Source organism: Salvelinus sp. IW2-2015, unplaced genomic scaffold (assembly GCF_002910315.2).
Source record: "Salvelinus sp. IW2-2015 unplaced genomic scaffold, ASM291031v2 Un_scaffold2513, whole genome shotgun sequence".
In the NCBI taxonomy this organism is placed as follows: domain Eukaryota; kingdom Metazoa; phylum Chordata; class Actinopteri; order Salmoniformes; family Salmonidae; genus Salvelinus; species Salvelinus sp. IW2-2015.
Genome location: NW_019943828.1, coordinates 26,318 through 32,317, shown reverse-complemented (window position 1 = coordinate 32,317; position 6,000 = coordinate 26,318).

Genomic DNA, 6,000 nt, shown 5'->3' with positions numbered 1-6,000 from the left:
TATAGCGAGAGAAGAAGAGCCCTGCAGTAGTTCTGTCAGTTAACAGGTTAATTAAGTGATAATTCCAAAATGGAAGACTCCACTTGACAAATAAGTCCAAAAATAAATAAGCGAAAAGCATTTAGCTGTCTAGCTACACATGATAGCGGTCCTGACTGTCCTCATATTTGTTCTCATCCCCAGGCAGGCCATGTATCACTAATTGCTTCTGTCTGGCATCACTCCCAGTCACAAGAAGAATCCACTCACAGATTCCATTCCTCAGAGTTTGACAGCCCAGCCTGTACACAGAGTATTCCTTTGTGTGTGCACTGGTATCACCATCCTAGACGTGACTGGGCCTGCTCTATAATCCCCTCAGGGCATGATGTCACTACGCTCCAACAGACACTATTGTTGCTTAGCCAGCTGCACCTGTCACTTGATACTGTCTCTCCATAAAAAAATGAGCAGTTTTTTAAAGTGTGTATATGAGTTCATGGAGAAGGAAACCCTTCAACATACTATTGTTTTTTAGTCTATTTATAAACAATATATCCCAACTGTAACGATTGTCGTCTGGAGAAGGAGAAGAGGACCAAGGTGCAGCGTGGTAAGTATTCATAAATGCGTTTCTTTAATAAATATGAACACTAACAAAACGACAAACGAACAGTTCTGAAAGGTGACGACAAACACTAAACAGAAAATAATCACCCACAACTCAAAGTGGGAAAACAGGCTACCTAAATATGGTTCTCAATCAGAGACAACGATAGACAGCTGCCTCTGATTGAGAACCATACACGGCCAAACACAAAGAAATAGACAACATAGAACACCAGACATAGAATGCCCACCCAAACTCACGCCCTGACCAACCAAAATAGAGACATAAACAGGATCTCTACGGTCAGGACAGCAACAAATGTTAAGTATGACTTTTAAACCAATACACTTTTATCACGTTTAACCGCTACCGTTAAAATCCAAACTCTACACAAAATAATTATCAGGTGAATTGAAATGTAAAAAAATAAAAAACATACTTAAAACCTTTCACAAGTCACAAACCCGGATCCGGGATCCCCCCCATCACAAAAGCTGACTAGCATAGCCTAGCCTAAAGTTACAGGGATATCATAAAATAAAATGTTCATGAAATCACAAGTCCAAGACACCAAATGAAAGATACAGATCTTGTGATTCAAGCCATCATCTCTGATTTTTTAAATGTTTTACAGGGAAGACACAATATGTAAATCTATTAGCTAACCACGTTAGCAAAAGAGCACACTTTTTTACTCCACCATTTTTTTTTACTGATCAGTAGCTATCATAATTCGCCCAAATAAAGATATAAAGAGCACTAACCAAGAAACATTCTCATCAGATGACGTCTGATAACATATTTTATTGTATAGCATAGGTTTTGTTAGAAAATGTGCATATTTCAGGTATAATCATAGTTTACAATTGCGCCCATTACTATACTAAATGACTAGAATAACTACAGAGACCATCGTGTATTAGCTAATTATCATCATAAACATTTCTTAAAAATACACAGCTACAGCAGATGAAAGACACAGATCATTGATATAGCCAATATGTCAGATTTTCTAAGTGTTTTACAGCGAAAACACATATAGCGTTATCTTAGCTTACTAAAGTCAGTCACAGTAGCATTGATTCATGCAAAAATAGCAATAACGTTATAAACCACAAACGTTATTAATTTTTTCACTAACCTTCTCAGAATTCTTCAGATGACAGTCCTGTAACATCATATTAACATGCATATGTTTGTTCGAAAATGTGCATATTTAAGCCGCACATTTCGTGGTTACAACGTGTTTAGTGGGCAAAATCAAGCAATCTGTCGGCGCATTTTGGAAAGGCACTTAATCTTATCGAAAACTATTCATAAACTTGACTAAAAAAATACAGGTTGGACAGCAATTGAAAAGAAATTGTTTTAATGCAATGCTGAATTACATTTTTAAATTAACCTTACTGCGCAATACTGGGTACAATACGGGTGCGATAGCGCAAACGCTACATGGAAATAATGGCGTCTAATACATTTTCTTTTTCAACAGAACGTTTTATCAGCATAAATAGTACCTACTATTAGCTGAACTCCATCAGATCTTGTGAAAGGTGTCGTTGGCCAAAATAATCGTTGCTGGGTTGGAGAATGTTTCCTCGACGTTGCAATTAGCAGTACAGAATGGCATTCGAGAGAGAGACACCCGACGTTTCTACAGCGCCATGGAATAATACTGAAAATCGCAATATAATGACCTAAATGGTATAATTCGGTTCAAATAAACAAGATTATGAATGTTTTAAAGCCTATAGCGAATAAAACAGAGCGGATACTTCTAGGAGCTAAAACAGACGTTCTAAAAAGACATGCGACCATCTTTGCGTCAGCGCGAAGTCCAAAAGGTCGGACACCGGTTCCAATCAATTTAAAAACTTTGGGAAATACGTAGCAGGTCATTTCAACTCTCCCTATTCGTAACAGCCAGGGGAAGGCGTATGCAGTGCATCTCAACCAATAGAAAGACGGCAAGGTTAAGAAAGGTTCAAAGCAGATGAATAAAATTTCCCATTCTCACACAGACTAGGAAAGTGCTCTAAGTCGAGTTCTGTTTCACTTACAGACATAATTCCAACGGTTTTAGAAACTGAGAGTGTTTTCTATCAATAGTAAGTAATATGCATATTGTCGAGCAAGAATTGAGTAGGAACGTTTACATTGGATACACATTTGTGCTATGTCGAAATAGACCCTAGTGGCAAGAGTTGAATGCAAGTCGTTTCAATATTTGTTAATTATTTTAGCATTTAAAAAAATAACTTAATACGTTACTCAAAATGTAAGTACAGGTGAAGTTGGAAGTTTACATACCTTAGCCAAATACATTTAATCTACAGTTTTCACAATTCCTGACATTTATTCCTAGTTAATAAACTTCCCTGTCTTCCCGGTCATTTAGTCACAACTTTATTTTAAGAATGTGAAATGTCAGAATAATAGTAGAGAGAATTATTTATTTCAGCTTATATTTCTTTCATCACATTCCAGTGTGTCAGAATTTTACATACACTCTTAGTATTTAGTAGCATTGCCTTTAAATGGTTTACTTGGGCAAACGTTTCAGGTAGCCTCCCACAAGCTCCCATAAGTTGAGTGAATTTTGGCCGCATTCCTCTTGACGACGTGGTGTAACTGAGTCGGTTTGTAGACTCTTGCTCGCACACGCTTTTTCAGTTCTGCCAAAAATGTTCTATAGGATTGAGGTCAGGGCTTTGTGATGGCCACTCCAATAACTTGACTTTGTTGTCCTTAAGCCATTTTGCCACAACTTTGGAAGTATGCTTGGGGTCATTGTCAATTTGGAAGGCCCATTTGCGACCGAACTTTAACTTCCTGACTGATGTCTTGAGATGTTGCTTCAATATATCCACATACTTTCCCTGCCTAATAATGCCATCTATTTTGTGAAGTGCACCAGTCCCTCCTGCAGCAAAGCACCCCCACAACATGATGCTGCCACCCCCATGCTTCACGGTTGGGATGGTGTTCTTCGGCTTGCAAGCCTCCCCCTTTTTCCTCCAAACATAACGATGGTCATTATGGCCAAACAGTTATATTTTTGTTTCATCAGACCAGAGGACATTTCTCCAAAATGTACGATCTTTGTCCCCATGTGCAGTTGCAAACCATAATCTGGATTTTCTATGGCGGTTTCGAAGCAGTGGCTTCTTCCTTGCTGAGCGGCCTTTCAGGTTATGTCGATATAGGACTYGTTTTAATGTGGATATAGATACTTTCGTTCCTGTTTCCTCAGGCATCTTCACAAGGTCCTTTGCTGTTGTTGTGGGATTGATTTTCACTTTTACCACCAAAGTACGTTAATCTCTAGGAGACAGAACGTGTCTCCTTCCTGAGCAGTATGACGGCTGCGTGGTCCCATGGTGTTTATACTTGCGTACTATTGTTTGTACAGATGAACGTGGTACCTTCAGGAGTTTGGAAATTACTCCCAGGGATGAACCAGACTTGCGGAGGTCTACAATTTTTTTTTCTGAGGTCTTGGCTGATTTCTTTTGATTTTCCCATGATGTCAAGCAAAGAGGCATTGAGTTTGAAGGTAGGCCTTGAAATACATCCAAAGGTACACCTCCAATTGACTTAAATTATGTCAATTAGCCTATCAGAAGTTTCTAAAGCCATGACATAATTTTCTGGAATTTTCCAAGCTGTTTAAAGGCACAGTCAACTTAGTGTATTTAAACTTCTGACCCACTGGAATTGTGATACAGTGAATTATAAGTGAAATAATCTGTCTGTAATCAATTGTTGGAAAAATKACTTGGGTAATGCACAAAGTAGATGTCYTAAACGACTTGCCAAAACTATRGTTTGTTAATTAAGACATTTTTGTTGTGGTTGAAAAACAARTTTTAATGACTCCAACCTAAGTGTATGTAAACTTCCGACTTCAACTGTATATATTTTTTTAGGATAACCAAAGAAAAAAAATTGACTGATTTTAATTTACTCAATTTGAAAAAATTGAGTACATTTGATTAATAATTGTATTTCTCTCAACTTAAAGAATTGTAAGTTATTGCAACAACTTGCCATGTGGCTACATTTTTAGAGGAGCCTTTATGATTCTCTTACAGAATGTTGTATATTTCTATATTATTAACTTGGCAGTTTGTTGTGCCATCATGAGGTGTCATGACGAAGGGATATCAAAATTGTCAAGCAAATGGATGTTCAATGATGAGGCCACCCATTCCCAGCATCGCCCCTTGACAGGGACTAATGCAGAATCCTGAAATGCTTGCAGTTCTACCTCCAGTGACAGCGCCTGCCAAATCAGTTCAAATACTAATTATTGAACACCTTAAACAATATTTAACATTTAAGTGTCTATTTGTTACTTTTTATTTGTATTTTTATTAATGTATTTTTCTTAAAACTGCATTGTTGGTTAAGGGCTTGTAAGTAAGGATTTCACTGTAAGGTTTACACCTGATGTATTMGGCGCATGTGACAAATAACATTTTGATTTAATTTGAACACTAATATGTTGGGTTTACTAAATATTTGTGTGACATCAACTCATATTTAATCATATTGTACGTAAATCCAACACATTTTCATGGCTATTGTTAATTCCCTGGATTTACTTAATTTGTGCAAAATTCAACAACAACAAAAAAATTACACTCAAAAACATAGGAAGTTATATCTACTAAATAATATTAAGTGTCTTCTTGTCGCCTTGATAAAAAAAAAAAAGTAGATTCAACACTTTTTACATTGTAGCACCTGATTGAGAGACCATGTAGCACTGTGATCAACACCTCTAAAGATGTATCCCTCTAACACAGTAAATACACTAACAGATGCAACTGCTGCTACAGAGTACCGCTGCACTACCGCCTCTGGCCTACAGGTGTCACTGTTGCACTGCAGCGCGTTGCATCTACCTGTGAGTTGATTACTGTTGATTTAGCACGAACCACAGGCTTCATTCAGAGGTGGGATGACACCATTAGCACAGCAGGATGCTGGTCAAGTCACTTGCTGTATGCACTACACATATAAGGGCCTGCTGGAATTACCAGGGCTTTAGCTGAGCATATAACTTTTAGAGAAAGATTATCTGACAGAAGACAAACAACAACTGAAATATATATCCACAAGCTATCTTGATTAGTTTCCCAATGCAGGGATCATCGGATTAGAATAGATAAACTACCTAACCTTGATCAATTAAACAACCAATGTAAACTTTTTACYAAACCATGATGCGTATGTAAACTTTTAACTAAACCATGATGGGTAGTAGTAATGTGTTAGTAAGACATGTTTCATTACATATGACTAATTTATGAAATCAAAGCGCTTCGATGACATCATTTTCCTAGCCGTGCCTGCAGCTAGGCCTAGCTACATCAGAAAGCCAAAAACACCTGGTCATGTGATAA